This window comes from Salvelinus fontinalis, chromosome 38, assembly GCF_029448725.1.
Source record: "Salvelinus fontinalis isolate EN_2023a chromosome 38, ASM2944872v1, whole genome shotgun sequence".
Classification (NCBI taxonomy): domain Eukaryota; kingdom Metazoa; phylum Chordata; class Actinopteri; order Salmoniformes; family Salmonidae; genus Salvelinus; species Salvelinus fontinalis.
The window spans coordinates 16369324-16390584 of NC_074702.1; the positions used below are offsets into that span (position 1 = coordinate 16369324).

Sequence of the window (21261 nt, forward strand, 5' to 3'; positions counted from 1 at the left end):
TCATATACTGTATAAACCATGGAACAACCAGCTTTAATCATATACTGTATAAACCATGGAACAACCAGCTTTAATCATATGCTGTATAAACCATGGAACAACCAGCTTTAATCATATACTGTATAAACCATGGAACAACCAGCTTTAATCATATGCTGTATAAACCATGGAACAACCAGCTTTAATCATATGCTGTATAAACCATGGAACAACCAGCTTTAATCATATACTGTATAAACCATGGAACAACCAGCTTTAATCATATACTGTATAAACCATGGAACAACCAGCTTTAATCATATGCTGTATAAACCATGGAACAACCAGCTTTAATCATATGCTGTATAAACCATGGAACAACCAGCTTTAATCATATACTGTATAAACCATGGAACAACCAGCTTTAATCATATACTGTATAAACCATGGAACAACCAGCTTTAATCATATACTGTATAAACCATGGAACAACCAGCTTTAATCATATACTGTATAAACCATGGAACAACCAGCTTTAATCATATACTGTATAAACCATGGAACAACCAGCTTTAATCATATACTGTATAAACCATGGAACAACCAGCTTTAATCAAATACTGTATAAACCATGGAACAACCTACTTTAATCATATAGTGTATAAACCATGGAACAACCAGCTTTAATCATATACTGTATAAACCATGGAACAACCAGCTTTAATCATATACTGTATAAACCATGGAACAACCAGCTTTAATCATATACTGTATAAACCATGGAACAACCAGCTTTAATCATATACTGTATAAACCATGGAACAACCAGCTTTAATCATATGCTGTATAAACCATGGAACAACCAGCTTTAATCATATACTGTATAAACCATGGAACAACCAGCTTTAATCATATACTGTATAAACCATGGAACAAACAGCTTTAATCATATAGTGTATAAACCATGGAACAACCAGCTTTAATCATATGCTGTATAAACCATGGAACAACCAGCTTTAATCATATACTGTATAAACCATGGAACAACCAGCTTTAATCATATACTGTATAAACCATGGAACAACCAGCTTTAATCATATACTGTATAAACCATGGAACAACCAGCTTTAATCATATGCTGTATAAACCATGGAACAACCAGCTTTAATCATATACTGTATAAACCATGGAACAACCAGCTTTAATCATATGCTGTATAAACCATGGAACAACCAGCTTTAATCATATACTGTATAAACCATGGAACAACCAGCTTTAATCATATACTGTATAAACCATGGAACAACCAGCTTTAATCATATGCTGTATAAACCATGGAACAAACAGCTTTAATCATATACTGTATAAACCATGGAACAACCAGCTTTAATCATATACTGTATAAACCATGGAACAACCAGCTTTAATCAAATACTGTATAAACCATGGAACAACCAGCTTTAATCATATACTGTATAAACCATGGAACAACCAGCTTTAATCATATACTGTATAAACCATGGAACAACCAGCTTTAATCATATGCTGTATAAACCATGGAACAACCAGCTTTAATCATATACTGTATAAACCATGGAACAACCAGCTTTAATCATATGCTGTATAAACCATGGAACAACCAGCTTTAATCATATGCTGTATAAACCATGGAACAACCAGCTTTAATCATATACTGTATAAACCATGGAACAACCAGCTTTAATCATATGCTGTATAAACCATGGAACAACCAGCTTTAATCATATACTGTATAAACCATGGAACAACCAGCTTTAATCATATACTGTATAAACCATGGAACAACCAGCTTTAATCATATACTGTATAAACCATGGAACAACCAGCTTTAATCATATACTGTATAAACCATGGAACAACCAGCTTTAATCATATACTGTATAAACCATGGAACAACCAGCTTTAATCATATACTGTATAAACCATGGAACAACCAGCTTTAATCAAATACTGTATAAACCATGGAACAACCTACTTTAATCATATAGTGTATAAACCATGGAACAACCAGCTTTAATCATATACTGTATAAACCATGGAACAACCAGCTTTAATCATATACTGTATAAACCATGGAACAACCAGCTTTAATCATATACTGTATAAACCATGGAACAACCAGCTTTAATCATATACTGTATAAACCATGGAACAACCAGCTTTAATCAAATACTGTATAAACCATGGAACAACCTACTTTAATCATATAGTGTATAAACCATGGAACAACCAGCTTTAATCATATAGTGTATAAACCATGGAACAACCAGCTTTAATCATATACTGTATAAACCATGGAACAAACAGCTTTAATCATATAGTGTATAAACCATGGAACAACCAGCTTTAATCATATGCTGTATAAACCATGGAACAACCTACTTTAATCATATACTGTATAAACCATGGAACAACCTACTTTAATCATATGCTGTATAAACCATGGAACAACCTACTTTAATCATATGCTGTATAAACCATGGAACAACCAGCTTTAATCATATGCTGTATAAACCATGGAACAACCAGCTTTAATCATATACTGTATAAACCATGGAACAAACAGCTTTAATCATATACTGTATAAACCATGGAACAACCAGCTTTAATCATATACTGTATAAACCATGGAACAACCAGCTTTAATCATATACTGTATAAACCATGGAACAACCAGCTTTAATCATATGCTGTATAAACCATGGAACAAACAGCTTTAATCATATACTGTATAAACCATGGAACAACCAGCTTTAATCATATACTGTATAAACCATGGAACAACCAGCTTTAATCAAATACTGTATAAACCATGGAACAACCAGCTTTAATCATATACTGTATAAACCATGGAACAACCAGCTTTAATCATATACTGTATAAACCATGGAACAACCAGCTTTAATCATATGCTGTATAAACCATGGAACAACCAGCTTTAATCATATACTGTATAAACCATGGAACAACCAGCTTTAATCATATGCTGTATAAACCATGGAACAACCAGCTTTAATCATATACTGTATAAACCATGGAACAACCAGCTTTAATCATATACTGTATAAACCATGGAACAACCAGCTTTAATCATATACTGTATAAACCATGGAACAACCAGCTTTAATCATATGCTGTATAAACCATGGAACAACCAGCTTTAATCATATACTGTATAAACCATGGAACAACCAGCTTTAATCATATGCTGTATAAACCATGGAACAACCAGCTTTAATCATATACTGTATAAACCATGGAACAACCAGCTTTAATCATATGCTGTATAAACCATGGAACAAACAGCTTTAATCATATACTGTATAAACCATGGAACAACCAGCTTTAATCATATACTGTATAAACCATGGAACAACCAGCTTTAATCATATGCTGTATAAACCATGGAACAAACAGCTGTAATCATATAGTGTATAAACCATGGAGCAACCAGCTTTAATCATATGCTGTATAAACCATGGAACAACCAGCTTTAATCATATGCTGTATAAACCATGGAACAAACAGCTTTAAACATGGGTTTACTCCATTTAACGGTTAACATCAGAAATCAAACGAATGTAACAATAATTGTATCTTACTGTATCACTGACTAAAGTGTTGCAGCCCCATCTGTACTGAGGGTCTAATTCACAGCTCAACAGGAGCACGCAGTCCTCTTTACAGTTGATTAGCTTTCTGATGTCTATTTTAGTCTCCTTACAGGCACTGTAAACAACAGATAATTATGTGTATTATTGTGCTATACACAATTAAAATATGTATATTCCCAGGCATACACACACACTTTATCTTCAACTAATTCATCCGTTCTGTCAAACCAGGCCACGAGGCACCATTTTCAACCCACTACATAATCTCTCGTCTGTATTTGTGGATTTCCAAAGCGTGAAAAGTGATATGATTTGTATATTTATACATTTCCCCATATAAATAGGAGGGAAGATTAGATGCACATCAATCATGGGCCGGCCCCGAGGAATAAAGGAAAGGTTAGTAGATTTATCACTCTGCCTTATGTTGCTGTACTGCTCTCTCTCTCTGCTGGGAGAGATTTAAATACGGAGAGACATACAGTCTGACTAACCGTTGTCCTCTGAGGACTGCTGCAGATACACCCCTGTGCACTCTCCATGCACACACACCATTAACTAAGAGAGTGTGTGCGCACAACACATGCACGCACGGCACATACAAAAATACACACACAGTGAGAATGCGGTCCATGCCGTAGCCCCAGTGGTACAGTAGTTGTGTGAAGTGGAGAGGCTTTCAGAAATCACTGAGGGAGCAGCAGGCCAACCCTGACACTGGGGGGGGGGGGGGGGGGGGGGGCGTGTGTGTGAGAGAGAGAGAGAGAGAGAGCGCGTGGCTGTCTATTGATCCCTGTCCTGTGTGATTGATTCTATTCATCCTGAGCCCATGGCTACAGTCAATCATGACCAGCAGGTTCTGATCATACGCTCCTCTACTCCTCTGCCTGGACAAGAAATAGTGAGTCTAGTTGGGTCCAACTGGACTAGAGCTTCATACAGAACTCTACTCCATGGTCTACAGGTTTCATATCAGTACTGTCCTCCTCAAGCACATTCAACACCTGAGCTGTTCTCATTCACAGTATACGTAGAAGGCAGTAAAAACACCCAGTAGATAAAACACTTAGACAACACACGCCGAGTGACAGAGCTCCACTTCACTTCCCTGGCCTGTTAATTGGCCTGTATCTGAGTGCTGTAAAGTTTGTTCATGGTATATACGGGGGCAGAGCAGGACTCTCACACACATCCCTCCTCTTTGTTTACAGCTCTCCCCTGAGGAACCCGCTCTAAAGAGGTGCCTGACCTCAATTTCTCTCACTTTCCTCTCCTTTAAATCTCATGAATAAATGCTCATAAATAACTGTGTTTGTCTGAGGAGAAGAGAACCAGCCCAGGAACACACAGCCACTTTACAGTACACACAGTAACTTTAGTACCCACTCCAGTAGACTGGAGTCTACAGTTACAGTAACTTGAGTACCCACTCCAGTAGACTGGAGTCCAGTTACAGTAACTTGAGTACCCACTCCAGTAGACTGGAGTCCATAGTTACAGTAACTTGAGTACCCACTCCAGTAGACTGGAGTCTACAGTTACAGTAACTTTAGTAGACACTCCAGAAGACTGGAGTCTACAGTTACAGTAACTTTAGTACCCACTCCAGTAGACTGGAGTCTACAGTTACAGTAACTGTAGTAGACTGGAGTCTACAGTTACAGTAACTTTAGTACCCACTCCAGTAGACTGGAGTCTACAGTTACAGTAACTTTAGTACCCACTCCAGTAGACTGGAGTCTACAGTTACAGTAACTTTAGTAGACTGGAGTCTACAGTTACAGTAACTTTAGTAGACTGGAGTCTACAGTTACAGTAACTTTAGTAGACACTCCAGTAGACTGGAGTCTACAGTTACAGTAACTTTAGTAGACTGGAGTCTACAGTTACAGTAACTTTAGTAGACACTCCAGTAGACTGGAGTCTACAGTTACAGTAACTTTAGTAGACTGGAGTCTACAGTTACAGTAACTTTAGTACACACTCCAGTAGACTGGAGTCCATAGTTACAGTAACGTTAGTAGACACTCCAGAAGACTGGAGTCTATAGTTACAGTAACGTTAGTAGACACTCCAGTAGACTGGAGTCTACAGTTACAGTAACTTTAGTAGACACTCCAGAAGACTGGAGTCTATAGTTACAGTAACGTTAGTAGACACTCCAGTAGACTGGAGTCTACAGTTACAGTAACTTTAGTAGACACTCCAGAAGACTGGAGTCCATAGTTACAGTAACGTTAGTAAACACTCCAGTAGACTGGAGTCCATAGTTACAGTAACTTTAGTAGACACTCCAGAAGACTGGAGTCCATAGTTACAGTAACGTTAGTAGACACTCCAGAAGACTGGAGTCCATAGTTACAGTAACTTTAGTAGACACTCCAGTAGACTGGAGTCTACAGTTACAGTAACGTTGGGACACTCAAACACTATATCATGATAGATAGGGGTAGGAGTAACAGTCTCCAGCTTAGCTACTGTATTGGTTGGTACTGAATTGAGTCAACACTGTCTAGAAGAATAGTGATTAGTGTGTATGTCCAAGTATAGTAACGTAAATTCACCTTTATCTAACGTGAACTCATGTAAGCTTCTTAACCCTGGCACACTATACCTGTGCACAATGTAAAGACTCAGATGGTCCTGACAGTCCCTGTAGCCAACAATATCTCACGTCTACTCCTAACCAGTAGTTACTCCTAACCAGTAGTTACTCCTAACCCACGTCTACTCCTAACCAGTAGTTACTCCTAACCAGTAGTCACTCCTAACCCACGTCTACTCCTAACCAGTAGTTACTCCTAACCAGTAGTTACTCCTAACCCACGTCTACTCCTAACCAGTAGTTACTCCTAACCCACGTCTACTCCTAACCAGTAGTTACTCCTAACCAGTAGTTACTCCTAACCCATGTCTACTCCTAACCAGTAGTTACTCCTAACCAGTAGTTACTCCTAACCAGTAGTAACTCCTAACCAGTAGTTACTCCTAACCCACGTCTACTCCTAACCAGTAGTTACTCCTAACCTACGTCTACTGTTAACCAGTAGTTACTTCTAACCCACGTCTACTCCTAACCAGTAGTTACTCCTAACACACGTCTACTCCTAACCCACGTCTACTCCTAACCAGTAGTTACTCCTAACCAGTAGTTGCTCTTAACCAGTAGTTACTCTTAACCAGTAGTTGCTCCTAACCAGTAGTTACTCCTAACCAGTAGTTACTCCTAACCAGTGGTTACTCCTAACCCACGTCTACTACTAACCAGTAGTTATTCCTAACTAGTGGGTACTCTTAACTAGTAGTTACTCTTAACCAGTAGTTACTCTTAACCAGTAGTTCCTCTTAACCAGTAGTTACTCCTAACCCCCGTAGTTACTCCTAACCCCAGTAGTTACTCATAACCAGTAGTTACTCCTAACCCACGTCTACACCTAACCAGTAGTTACTCTTAACCAGTAGTTACTCCTAACCCACGTCTACTCCTAACCAGTAGTTACTCCTAACCAGTAGTTACTCCTAACCAGTAGTTACTCCTAACCAGTAGTTACTCCTAACCGGTAATTACGCTTAACCAGAAGTTACTCCTAACCAGTAGTTACTCCTAACCAGTAGTTACTCTTAACCGGTAGTTACTCTTAACCAGTAGTTACTCATAACCAGTAGTTACGCCTAACCGGTAGTTACTCCTAACCCACGTCTACGCCTAAACAGTAGTTACTCTTAACCAGTAGTTACTCTTAACCGGTAGTTACTCTTAACCGGTGGTTACTCTTAACCGGTGGTTACTCTTAACCGGTGGTTACTCCTCACCAGTAGTTACTCTTAACCAGTAGTTACTCTTAACCAGTAGTTACTACTAACCCAGATGTGCTCCTCAACTGAAACAGAAATATACCAACCTATGTTCCTTACTGATTTCTCACACTGGCCGTAGTCAGGTCCATGGTCTGGCTGGAGTCCATAGTTACAGTAACGTTAGTAGACACTCCAGAAGACTGGAGTCTACAGTTACAGTAACGTTAGTAGACACTCCAGAAGACTGGAGTCTACAGTTACAGTAACGTTAGTACACACTTCAGAAGACTGGAGTCACAGGTACAGTAACGTTAGTACACACTCCAGAAGACTGGAGTCTACAGTTACAGTAACTTTAGTAGACACTCCAGAAGACTGGAGTCTACAGTTACAGTAACTTTAGTAGACACTTCAGAAGACTGGAGTCTACAGTTACAGTAACTTTAGTACCCACTCCAGAAGACTGGAGTCTACAGTTACAGTAACTTTAGTAGACACTCCAGAAGACTGGAGTCTACAGTTATAGTAACGTTAGTACACACTCCAGAAGACTGGAGTCTACAGTTACAGTAACGTTAGTACACACTCCAGAAGACTGGAGTCTATAGTTACAGTAACGTTAGTAGACACTCCAGAAGACTGGAGTCCATAGTTACAGTAACGTTAGTAGACACTCCAGTAGACTGGAGTCCATAGTTACAGTAACGTTAGTAGACACTCCAGTAGACTGGAGTCCATAGTTACAGTAACTTTAGTAGACACTCCAGTAGACTGGAGTCCATAGTTACAGTAACTTTAGTAGACACTCCAGAAGACTAGAGTCCATAGTTACAGTAACATTAGTAGACACTCCAGTAGACTGGAGTCTACAGTTACAGTAACTTTAGTAGACTGGAGTCTACAGTTACAGTAACTTTAGTACACACTCCAGTAGACTGGAGTCCATAGTTACAGTAACGTTAGTAGACACTCCAGAAGACTGGAGTCTATAGTTACAGTAACGTTAGTAGACACTCCAGTAGACTGGAGTCTACAGTTACAGTAACTTTAGTAGACACTCCAGAAGACTGGAGTCTATAGTTACAGTAACGTTAGTAGACACTCCAGTAGACTGGAGTCTACAGTTACAGTAACTTTAGTAGACACTCCAGAAGACTGGAGTCCATAGTTACAGTAACGTTAGTAAACACTCCAGTAGACTGGAGTCCATAGTTACAGTAACTTTAGTAGACACTCCAGAAGACTGGAGTCCATAGTTACAGTAACGTTAGTAGACACTCCAGAAGACTGGAGTCCATAGTTACAGTAACTTTAGTAGACACTCCAGTAGACTGGAGTCTACAGTTACAGTAACGTTGGGACACTCAAACACTATATCATGATAGATAGGGGTAGGAGTAACAGTCTCCAGCTTAGCTACTGTATTGGTTGGTACTGAATTGAGTCAACACTGTCTAGAAGAATAGTGATTAGTGTGTATGTCCAAGTATAGTAACGTAAATTCACCTTTATCTAACGTGAACTCATGTAAGCTTCTTAACCCTGGCACACTATACCTGTGCACAATGTAAAGACTCAGATGGTCCTGACAGTCCCTGTAGCCAACAATATCTCACGTCTACTCCTAACCAGTAGTTACTCCTAACCAGTAGTTACTCCTAACCCACGTCTACTCCTAACCAGTAGTTACTCCTAACCAGTAGTCACTCCTAACCCACGTCTACTCCTAACCAGTAGTTACTCCTAACCAGTAGTTACTCCTAACCCACGTCTACTCCTAACCAGTAGTTACTCCTAACCCACGTCTACTCCTAACCAGTAGTTACTCCTAACCAGTAGTTACTCCTAACCCATGTCTACTCCTAACCAGTAGTTACTCCTAACCAGTAGTTACTCCTAACCAGTAGTAACTCCTAACCAGTAGTTACTCCTAACCCACGTCTACTCCTAACCAGTAGTTACTCCTAACCTACGTCTACTGTTAACCAGTAGTTACTTCTAACCCACGTCTACTCCTAACCAGTAGTTACTCCTAACACACGTCTACTCCTAACCCACGTCTACTCCTAACCAGTAGTTACTCCTAACCAGTAGTTGCTCTTAACCAGTAGTTACTCTTAACCAGTAGTTGCTCCTAACCAGTAGTTACTCCTAACCAGTAGTTACTCCTAACCAGTGGTTACTCCTAACCCACGTCTACTACTAACCAGTAGTTATTCCTAACCAGTGGGTACTCTTAACTAGTAGTTACTCTTAACCAGTAGTTACTCTTAACCAGTAGTTCCTCTTAACCAGTAGTTACTCCTAACCCCCGTAGTTACTCCTAACCCCAGTAGTTACTCATAACCAGTAGTTACTCCTAACCCACGTCTACACCTAACCAGTAGTTACTCTTAACCAGTAGTTACTCCTAACCCACGTCTACTCCTAACCAGTAGTTACTCCTAACCAGTAGTTACTCCTAACCAGTAGTTACTCCTAACCAGTAGTTACTCCTAACCGGTAATTACGCTTAACCAGAAGTTACTCCTAACCAGTAGTTACTCCTAACCAGTAGTTACTCTTAACCGGTAGTTACTCTTAACCAGTAGTTACTCATAACCAGTAGTTACGCCTAACCGGTAGTTACTCCTAACCCACGTCTACGCCTAAACAGTAGTTACTCTTAACCAGTAGTTACTCTTAACCGGTAGTTACTCTTAACCGGTAGTTACTCTTAACCGGTGGTTACTCTTAACCGGTGGTTACTCCTCACCAGTAGTTACTCTTAACCAGTAGTTACTCTTAACCAGTAGTTACTACTAACCCAGATGTGCTCCTCAACTGAAACAGAAATATACCAACCTATGTTCCTTACTGATTTCTCACACTGGCCGTAGTCAGGTCCATGGTCTGGCTGGAGTCCATAGTTACAGTAACGTTAGTAGACACTCCAGAAGACTGGAGTCTACAGTTACAGTAACGTTAGTAGACACTCCAGAAGACTGGAGTCTACAGTTACAGTAACGTTAGTACACACTTCAGAAGACTGGAGTCACAGGTACAGTAACGTTAGTACACACTCCAGAAGACTGGAGTCTACAGTTACAGTAACTTTAGTAGACACTCCAGAAGACTGGAGTCTACAGTTACAGTAACTTTAGTAGACACTTCAGAAGACTGGAGTCTACAGTTACAGTAACTTTAGTACCCACTCCAGAAGACTGGAGTCTACAGTTACAGTAACTTTAGTAGACACTCCAGAAGACTGGAGTCTACAGTTATAGTAACGTTAGTACACACTCCAGAAGACTGGAGTCTACAGTTACAGTAACGTTAGTACACACTCCAGAAGACTGGAGTCTATAGTTACAGTAACGTTAGTAGACACTCCAGAAGACTGGAGTCCATAGTTACAGTAACGTTAGTAGACACTCCAGTAGACTGGAGTCCATAGTTACAGTAACGTTAGTAGACACTCCAGTAGACTGGAGTCCATAGTTACAGTAACTTTAGTAGACACTCCAGTAGACTGGAGTCCATAGTTACAGTAACTTTAGTAGACACTCCAGAAGACTAGAGTCCATAGTTACAGTAACATTAGTAGACACTCCAGTAGACTGGAGGTTACAGGTACAGTAACGTTAGTAGACACTCCAGTAGACTGGAGTCCATAGTTACAGTAACTTTAGTAGACACTCCAGTAGACTGGAGTCCATAGTTACAGTAACTTTAGTAGACACTCCAGTAGACTGGAGTCCATAGTTACAGTAACTTTAGTAGACACTCCAGTCGACTGGAGTCTACATTTACAGTAACGTTGGTACACTCAAACACTATATCATGATAGATAGGGGTAGGAGTAACAGTCTCCAGCTTAGCTACTGTATTGGTTGGTACTGAATTGAGTCAACACTGTCTAGAAGAATAGTGATTAGTGTTCCTTACTGGTTTCTCACACTGGCCGTAGTCACACTGGTCCATGGTCTGGCTGGAAGAAGGAAGACTCTCCACGGTTCTTAGCCATCTCGATCAGCCCCATGGCTGTCCTCACCGTGGCATTGCGAGAATGGACAAACACCATCACCTGGGTCACACAGAGAACAGAGACACGGATCAGTCTAGGTCAAAGGGAAAAACACAGAGGACGGAGACAGGTCAGTCTTGAGAATAGACAAACACCATCACCTGGAATGGAGACGCAGAGAACACAGACACAGGTCAGTCTGGGGTCAAAGGTCAGAGGTCAAAACACACAGAGGTAGAGGTCAGCCCACACTGTTCGCTACAACATTCCTCTTTCAACTAATAGCACTACTGTACAGTGCTGTTCCTTGCCACACTAAAGCACCATTGTGACTGCATATACTTCTCCTCTCCTGCTGTATTGTATGAGAACAACAGAAGGTCATGGTGCCATTTTAATCTTTTGTTAAAGGACAGAGAAGGGCTGTAATTTTCCTATTACACTCAGACTGCCCTTGTAAAACAGTCAATACCACAGACAAAACAATCAATAACAGAAATACAAGACAGTTATGAGATGGAGGCAAAGGACTCTCTCTCTTCCTCTCTCCCTCCTTCGCTACCCCTCCCCCCTCCTCGCTCCCTCCCCCCACCTTGCTCCTTACTTCCCTCCCTACTTCCCTCATCTTTTAAGGACACTATAAAGGGACAAGAGAGAGGAGTGAGGGAGGGAGAGAATATGAGAAACAGTGGGAGGGGAGATATGAAAGGGAGAGATAGCATGTTAATATCCATGTGTCAGTGTGTGTCTCTATGTGTACATGTGTGAGTACAGGCCTGAAGGGTGTGTGTTTCCTCAGAACAGATAATGTGCCACCATTGATTCCTGTTCTGCTGCAGAGCTCAGAAGTGTCATCCCCTTCTCTGTCACTGTTCTCGGTCTAACCCCTCACTGCTGGGCTGGCACAGTTACACCACTACTATGCGCACGCACACACACACAGGGCTGTTCCTGTTATGGAATTTTGGATAACAATTAATTGTCATGCAAATGGTCATGTTGTCAATTTTTGTAGATATTTTTTTTGCACATGTAATGTATCATAATGCCACTGCACCCACCGATCAGTTTACCCAACATTCTTTTTTACCACTACGTCACTACCAAACATTCACTGGACACACACACACACACACACACACACACACACACACACACACACACACACACACACACACACACACACACACACACACACACACACACACACACACACACAGAGAAATAGATTTCCCTCCCTCTGTCTAATTTCACGCATAGGATCCATGTCACCCCATTGGTGCAGTGTGTGTGTAGAGCGGAGATAATCACAGTGGACAATTACAGCCAATAACCATTAACTGAAAATAAGAATTGTCATAATCATCATATTACATTCATTTTCGGGCAGGGGGGAATGAAATGTACTTTCCAGTAACTGTTGTTTGTCCAATAGCAGCAGTCAAATGAGTGTGGGAGACAGGAGTCACCAAAGCTGTGCTGTATATGTTGTAGCACATTTTACATGATGCATTATGATGCATTACAAGCTCAACCATTTTGAAATGTCAGCTTGAAACTTCTCTTCTAAAGTCTAATGTGTCACCATTCAGCCATGTTGAAGGCAGCAGCAGCAGGGCCTAGCTGGATAGTTTCATCTCCTCAGCACAGTGACTTAAGAAATTACAGAATGTCTGGGGTTTGGAAATGACTTGCGGCAGCAACGCCAGATGAAGTGAAACATTCTCTTAATGTGATGCTGTACATCACACGCCACACACACACACCCACAATGTGATATGTCGATGTGATATCACTAAATAGTCTATTCTTTTAATTAGCCTAAAGTTAAACCTCTTTTTCTGCAGGGTTACCTATACTAAACAGGGGTTAGCACAGATTGAGCAGCATAGCCTAGCATCTCTTCCATCCCCTCGCTGTGGGCCCATAGACCACTGCAGCAAACTGTTATTTATTGAAGCTGTTTTATCAGTGCAGAGCTGTGAGGAGGGAAGCGTCCACGGTAACCGCTGGTTTGAGAGCTTATTAAAGTTCCGTCTGCCGGGCTGAAACCCCAGCACAGGAGGGCCAGGGGGCTTCATCCAGACAATTCCATCTATCACCCTCCCAGATGAAATTAATATATGTCACAGCCACTTCTGACAATTTAATATGGAGCCTAGACAGATGCTCCCTATTGGAGAGTTTTGGCTCCAGGGCTGTGACCTACAGACAGAAAGATGACATCACATCTAGACTCACCTACTGTGAGACTGAAAACACAAACCACACATAATAAATTATACACAAACCACATTCTCCAATTCAGATACCAGAACCTGGTACAGTATTTCAGATCCTTTAAAAAAAATGTATTGACAGCAGGCAAACTGTGTGTAGATTCATTTACTTGTGCCCTGTGTGTGTTTGAGTGAGACAATGTGTGTGTGCGCTCGTGGTGTGCCTAAGTGTGTGTACGTGTTGTGCACATAGGTGTGTGTGTATGTTAAGGAGATACAGACAGAACCAGCAGACTGGACTGGGAACCCAACACACAGTGCAGATGGGGCTGAGTGGAAACGGATGAATCCACAACTCTGGAAGCTGGGGGAGTGAGTCTGGTGGAGTGAGTCTGGTGGAGTGAGTCTGGTGGAGTGAGTCTGGTGGAGTAAAGCTGGGGGAGTGAGTCTGGTGGAGTGAGTCTGGTGGAGTGAGTCTGGTGGAGTAAAGCTGGGGGAGTGAGTCTGGCGGAGTAAAGCTGGTGGAGTGAGTCTGGTGGAGTGAGTCTGGTGGAGTGAGTCTGGTGGAGTGAGTCTGGTGAAGTAAAGCTGGGGGAGTGAGTCTGGCGGAGTAAAGCTGGTGGAGTGAGTCTGGTGGAGTGAGTCTGGTGGAGTGAGTCTGGTGGAGTGAGTCTGGTGGAGTAAAGCTGGGGGAGTGAGTCTGGTGGAGTGAGTCTGATGGAGTAAAGCTGGGGGAGTGAGTCTGGTGGAGTAAAGCTGGTGGAGTGAGTCTGGTGGAGTGAGTCTGATGGAGTAAAGCTGGGAGAGTGAGTCTGGTGGAGTGAGTCTGGTGGAGTGAGTCTGGTGGAGTGAGTCTGGTAGAGTAAAGCTGGGGGAGTGAGTCTGGTGGAGTAAAGCTGGGGGAGTGAGTCTGGTGGAGTGAGTCTGATGGAGTAAAGCTGGGGGAGTGAGTCTGGTGGAGTAAAGCTGGTGGAGTGAATCTGGTGGAGTAAAGCTGGGGGAGTAAAGCTGGGGGAGTAAAGCTGGGGGAGTGAGTCTGGTGGAGTGAGTCTGGTGGAGTAAAGCTGGGAGAGTGAGTCTGGTGGAGTAAAGCTGGGGGAGTGAGTCTGGTGGAGTGAGTCTGATGGAGTAAAGCTGGGGGAGTGAGTCTGGTGGAGTGAGTCTGATGGTGTAAAGCTGGGGGAGTGAGTCTGGTGGAGTAAAGATGGTGGAGTGAGTCTGGTGGAGTAAAGCTGGTGGAGCGAGTCTGGTGGAGTAAAGCTGGGGGAGTGAGTCTGGTGGAGTGAGTCTGGTGGAGTAAAGCTGGTGGAGTGAGTCTGGGGGAGTAAAGCTGGGGGAGTGAGTCTGGTGGAGTGAGTCTGGTGGAGTAAAGCTGGTGGAGTGAGTCTGGTGGAGTAAAGCTGGGGGAGTGAGTCTGGTGGAGTAAAGCTGGGGGAGTGAGTCTGGTGGAGTGAGTCTGGTGGAGTAAAGCTGGGGGAGTGAGTCTGGTGGAGTGAGTCTGGTGGAGTAAAGCTGGTGGAGTAAAGCTGGTGGAGTAAAGCTGGTGGAGTAAAGCTGGTGGAGTAAAGCTGGGGGAGTGAGTCTGGGGGAGTGAGTCTGGTGGAGTGAGTCTGGTGGAGTAAAGCTGGGGGAGTAAAGCTGGTGGAGTGAGTCTGGTGGAGTGAGTCTGGTGGAGTAAAGCTGGTGGAGTAAAGCTGGTGGAGTAAAGCTGGTGGAGTGAGTCTGGTGGAGTGAGTCTGGTGGAGTAAAGCTGGGGGAGTGAGTCTGGTGGAGTAAAGCTGGGGGAGTGAGTCTGGTGGAGTAAAGCTGGGGGAGTGAGTCTGGTGGAGTGAGTCTGATGGAGTAAAGCTGGGGGAGTGAGTCTTGTGGAGTAAAGCTGGTGGAGTGAGTCTGGTGGAGTAAAGCTGGTGGAGCGAGTCTGGTGGAGTAAAGCTGGGGGAGTGAGTCTGGTGGAGTGAGTCTGGTGGAGTAAAGCTGGTGGAGTGAGTCTGGGGGAGTAAAGCTGGGGGAGTGAGTCTGGTGGAGTGAGTCTGGTGGAGTAAAGCTGGTGGAGTGAGTCTGATGGAGTAAAGCTGGGGGAGTGAGTCTGGTGGAGTAAAGCTGGGAGAGTGAGTCTGGTGGAGTGAGTCTGGTGGAGTAAAGCTGGGGGAGTGAGTCTGGTGGAGTGAATCTGGTGGAGTAAAGCTGGTGGAGTAAAGCTGGTGGAGTGAGTCTGGTGGAGTGAGTCTGGTGGAGTAAAGCTGGTGGAGTAAAGCTGGGGGAGTAAAGCTGGTGGAGTGAGTCTGGTGGAGTGAGTCTGGTGGAGTAAAGCTGGTGGAGTAAAGCTGGTGGAGTGAGTCTGGTGGAGTGAGTCTGGTGGAGTAAAGCTGGGGGAGTGAGTCTGGTGGAGTAAAGCTGGGGGAGTGAGTCTGGTGGAGTGAGTCTGATGGAGTAAAGCTGGGGGAGTGAGTCTGGTGGAGTAAAGCTGGTGGAGTGAGTCTGGTGGAGTGAGTCTGGTGGAGTGAGTCTGGTGGAGTAAAGCTGGGGGAGTGAGTCTGGTGGAGTGAGTCTGATGGAGTAAAGCTGGGGGAGTGAGTCTGGTGGAGTAAAGCTGGTGGAGTGAGTCTGGTGGAGTGAGTCTGATGGAGTAAAGCTGGGAGAGTGAGTCTGGTGGAGTGAGTCTGGTGGAGTGAGTCTGGTGGAGTGAGTCTGGTAGAGTAAAGCTGGGGGAGTGAGTCTGGTGGAGTAAAGCTGGGGGAGTGAGTCTGGTGGAGTGAGTCTGATGGAGTAAAGCTGGGGGAGTGAGTCTGGTGGAGTAAAGCTGGTGGAGTGAATCTGGTGGAGTAAAGCTGGGGGAGTAAAGCTGGGGGAGTAAAGCTGGGGGAGTGAGTCTGGTGGAGTGAGTCTGGTGGAGTAAAGCTGGGGGAGTGAGTCTGGTGGAGTAAAGCTGGGGGAGTGAGTCTGGTGGAGTGAGTCTGATGGAGTAAAGCTGGGGGAGTGAGTCTGGTGGAGTGAGTCTGATGGTGTAAAGCTGGGGGAGTGAGTCTGGTGGAGTAAAGATGGTGGAGTGAGTCTGGTGGAGTAAAGCTGGTGGAGCGAGTCTGGTGGAGTAAAGCTGGGGGAGTGAGTCTGGTGGAGTGAGTCTGGTGGAGTAAAGCTGGTGGAGTGAGTCTGGGGGAGTAAAGCTGGGGGAGTGAGTCTGGTGGAGTGAGTCTGGTGGAGTAAAGCTGGTGGAGTGAGTCTGGTGGAGTAAAGCTGGGGGAGTGAGTCTGGTGGAGTAAAGCTGGGGGAGTGAGTCTGGTGGAGTGAGTCTGGTGGAGTAAAGCTGGGGGAGTGAGTCTGGTGGAGTGAGTCTGGTGGAGTAAAGCTGGTGGAGTAAAGCTGGTGGAGTAAAGCTGGTGGAGTAAAGCTGGTGGAGTAAAGCTGGGGGAGTGAGTCTGGGGGAGTGAGTCTGGTGGAGTGAGTCTGGTGGAGTAAAGCTGGGGGAGTAAAGCTGGTGGAGTGAGTCTGGTGGAGTGAGTCTGGTGGAGTAAAGCTGGTGGAGTAAAGCTGGTGGAGTAAAGCTGGTGGAGTGAGTCTGGTGGAGTGAGTCTGGTGGAGTAAAGCTGGGGGAGTGAGTCTGGTGGAGTAAAGCTGGGGGAGTGAGTCTGGTGGAGTAAAGCTGGGGGAGTGAGTCTGGTGGAGTGAGTCTGATGGAGTAAAGCTGGGGGAGTGAGTCTTGTGGAGTAAAGCTGGTGGAGTGAGTCTGGTGGAGTAAAGCTGGTGGAGCGAGTCTGGTGGAGTAAAGCTGGGGGAGTGAGTCTGGTGGAGTGAGTCTGGTGGAGTAAAGCTGGTGGAGTGAGTCTGGGGGAGTAAAGCTGGGGGAGTGAGTCTGGTGGAGTGAGTCTGGTGGAGTAAAGCTGGTGGAGTGAGTCTGATGGAGTAAAGCTGGGGGAGTGAGTCTGGTGGAGTAAAGCTGGGAGAGTGAGTCTGGTGGAGTGAGTCTGGTGGAGTAAAGCTGGGGGAGTGAGTCTGGTGGAGTGAATCTGGTGGAGTAAAGCTGGTGGAGTAAAGCTGGTGGAGTGAGTCTGGTGGAGTGAGTCTGGTGGAGTAAAGCTGGGGGAGTGAGTCTGGGGGAGTGAGTCTGGGGGAGTGAGTCTGGTGGAGTGAGTCTGGTGGAGTAAAGCTGGGGGAGTAAAGCTGGTGGAGTGAGTCTGGTGGAGTGAGTCTGGTGGAGTAAAGCTGGTGGAGTAAAGCTGGTGGAGTGAGTCTGGTGGAGTGAGTCTGGTGGAGTAAAGCTGGGGGAGTGAGTCTGGTGGAGTAAAGCTGGGGGAGTGAGTCTGGTGGAGTGAGTCTGATGGAGTAAAGCTGGGGGAGTGAGTCTGGTGGAGTAAAGCTGGTGGAGTGAGTCTGGTGGAGTAAAGCTGGGGGAGTAAAGCTGGGGGAGTAAAGCTGGGGGAGAGAGTCTGGTGGAGTGAGTCTGGTGGAGTGAGTCTGGTGGAGTGAGTCTGATGGAGTAAAGCTGGGGGAGTGAGTCTGGTGGAGTAAAGCTGGGGGAGTGAGTCTGGTGGAGTGAGTCTGATGGAGTAAAGCTGGGGGAGTGAGTCTGGTGGAGTAAAGCTGGTGGAGTGAGTCTGGTGGAGTAAAGCTGGTGGAGCGAGTCTGGTGGAGTAAAGCTGGGGGAGTGAGTCTGGTGGAGTGAGTCTGGTGGAGTAAAGCTGGTGGAGTGAGTCTGGTGGAGTAAAGCTGGTGGAGTAAAGCTGGTGGAGTAAAGTTGGTGGAGTAAAGCTGGGGGAGTGAGTCTGGTGGAGTAAAGCTGGGGGAGTGAGTCTGGTGGAGTAAAGCTGGGGGAGTGAGTCTGGTGGAGTGAGTCTGGTGGAGTAAAGCTGGGGGAGTGAGTCTGGTGGAGTGAGTCTGGTGGAGTGAGTCTGGTGGAGTGAGTCTGGTGGAGTAAAGCTGGGGGAGTAAAGCTGGGGGAGTAAAGCTGGGGGAGTGAGTCTGGTGGAGTGAGTCTGGTGGAGTGAGTCTGGTGGAGTAAAGCTGGTGGAGTGAGTCTGGTGGAGTAAAGCTGGGGGAGTGAGTCTGGTGGAGTGAGTCTGGTGGAGTAAAGCTGGTGGAGTGAGTCTGGTGGAGTAAAGCTGGGGGAGTGAGTCTGGTGGAGTGAGTCTGGTGGAGTAAAGCTGGTGGAGTGAGTCTGATGGAGTAAAGCTGGGGGAGTGAGTCTGATGGAGTAAAGCTGGGGGAGTGAGTCTGGTGGAGTGTGTCTGGTGAAGTAAAGCTGGGGGAGTGAGTCTGGTGGAGTGAGTCTGGTGGAGTGAGTCTGGTGGAGTGAGTCTGGTAGAGTAAAGCTGGGGGAGTGAGTCTGGTGGAGTAAAGCTGGGGGAGTGAGTCTGGTGGAGTGAGTCTGATGGAGTAAAGCTGGGGGAGTGAGTCTGGTGGAGTAAAGCTGGTGGAGTGAATCTGGTGGAGTAAAGCTGGGGGAGTAAAGCTGGGGGAGTAAAGCTGGGGGAGTGAGTCTGGTGGAGTGAGTCTGGTGGAGTAAAGCTGGGGGAGTGAGTCTGGTGGAGTAAAGCTGGGGGAGTGAGTCTGGTGGAGTGAGTCTGATGGAGTAAAGCTGGGGGAGTGAGTCTGGTGGAGTGAGTCTGATGGTGTAAAGCTGGGGGAGTGAGTCTGGTGGAGTAAAGATGGTGGAGTGAGTCTGGTGGAGTAAAGCTGGTGGAGCGAGTCTGGTGGAGTAAAGCTGGGGGAGTGAGTCTGGTGGAGTGAGTCTGGTGGAGTAAAGCTGGTGGAGTGAGTCTGGGGGAGTAAAGCTGGGGGAGTGAGTCTGGTGGAGTGAGTCTGGTGGAGTAAAGCTGGTGGAGTGAGTCTGGTGGAGTAAAGCTGGGGGAGTGAGTCTGGTGGAGTAAAGCTGGGGGAGTGAGTCTGGTGGAGTGAGTCTGGTGGAGTAAAGCTGGGGGAGTGAGTCTGGTGGAGTAAAGCTGGTGGAGTAAAGCTGGTGGAGTAAAGCTGGTGGAGTAAAGCTGGTGGAGTAAAGCTGGTGGAGTGAGTCTGGTGGAGTGAGTCTGGTGGAGTAAAGCTGGTGGAGTAAAGCTGGTGGAGTAAAGCTGGTGGAGTGAGTCTGGTGGAGTGAGTCTGGTGGAGTAAAGCTGGGGGAGTGAGTCTGGTGGAGTAAAGCTGGGGGAGTGAGTCTGGTGGAGTAAAGCTGGGGGAGTGAGTCTGGTGGAGTGAGTCTGATGGAGTAAAGCTGGGGGAGTGAGTCTGGTGGAGTAAAGCTGGTGGAGTGAGTCTGGTGGAGTAAAGCTGGTGGAGCGAGTCTGGTGGAGTAAAGCTGGGGGAGTGAGTCTGGTGGAGTGAGTCTGGTGGAGTAAAGCTGGTGGAGTGAGTCTGGGGGAGTAAAGCTGGGGGAGTGAGTCTGGTGGAGTGAGTCTGGTGGAGTAAAGCTGGTGGAGTGAGTCTGATGGAGTAAAGCTGGGGGAGTGAGTCTGGTGGAGTAAAGCTGGGGGAGTGAGTCTGGTGGAGTGAGTCTGGTGGAGTAAAGCTGGGGGAGTGAGTCTGGTGGAGTGAGTCTGGTGGAGTAAAGCTGGTGGAGTAAAGCTGGTGGAGTGAGTCTGGTGGAGTGAGTCTGGTGGAGTAAAGCTGGTGGAGTAAAGCTGGGGGAGTGAGTCTGGGGGAGTGAGTCTGGTGGAGTGAGTCTGGTGGAGTAAAGCTGGGGGAGTAAAGCTGGTGGAGTGAGTCTGGTGGAGTGAGTCTGGTGGAGTAAAGCTGGTGGAGTAAAGCTGGTGGAGTAAAGCTGGTGGAGTGAGTCTGGTGGAGTGAGTCTGGTGGAGTAAAGCTGGGGGAGTGAGTCTGGTGGAGTAAAGCTGGGGGAGTGAGTCTGGTGGAGTGAGTCTGATGGAGTAAAGCTGGGGGAGTGAGTCTGGTGGAGTAAAGCTGGTGGAGTGAGTCTGGTGGAGTAAAGCTGGGGGAGTAAAGCTGGGGGAGTAAAGCTGGGGGAGAGAGTCTGGTGGAGTGAGTCTGGTGGAGTGAGTCTGGTGGAGTGAGTCTGATGGAGTAAAGCTGGGGGAGTGAGTCTGGTGGAGTAAAGCTGGGGGAGTGAGTCTGGTGGAGTGAGTCTGATGGAGTAAAGCTGGGGGAGTGAGTCTGGTGGAGTAAAGCTGGTGGAGTGAGTCTGGTGGAGTAAAGCTGGTGGAGCGAGTCTGGTGGAGTAAAGCTGGGGGAGTGAGTCTGGTGGAGTGAGTCTGGTGGAGTAAAGCTGGTGGAGTGAGTCTGGTGGAGTAAAGCTGGTGGAGTAAAGCTGGTGGAGTAAAGCTGGTGGAGTAAAGTTGGTGGAGTAAAGCTGGGGGAGTGAGTCTGGTGGAGTAAAGCTGGGGGAGTGAGTCTGGTGGAGTAAAGCTGGGGGAGTGAGTCTGGTGGAGTGAGTCTGGTGGAGTAAAGCTGGGGGAGTGAGTCTGGTGGAGTGAGTCTGGTGGAGTGAGTCTGGTGGAGTGAGTCTGGTGGAGTAAAGCTGGGGGAGTAAAGCTGGGGGAGTAAAGCTGGGGGAGTGAGTCTGGTGGAGTGAGTCTGGTGGAGTGAGTCTGGTGGAGTAAAGCTGGTGGAGTGAGTCTGGTGGAGTAAAGCTGGGGGAGTGAGTCTGGTGGAGTGAGTCTGG

General features: G+C 45.8%; 1 pseudogene; it reads right to left on the bottom strand.

The window, feature by feature from the left end:
- LOC129837154 (activating signal cointegrator 1 complex subunit 3-like) overlaps positions 1-21261 on the bottom strand; it is a 277375-nt pseudogene that overhangs the window by 99016 nt on the left and 157098 nt on the right.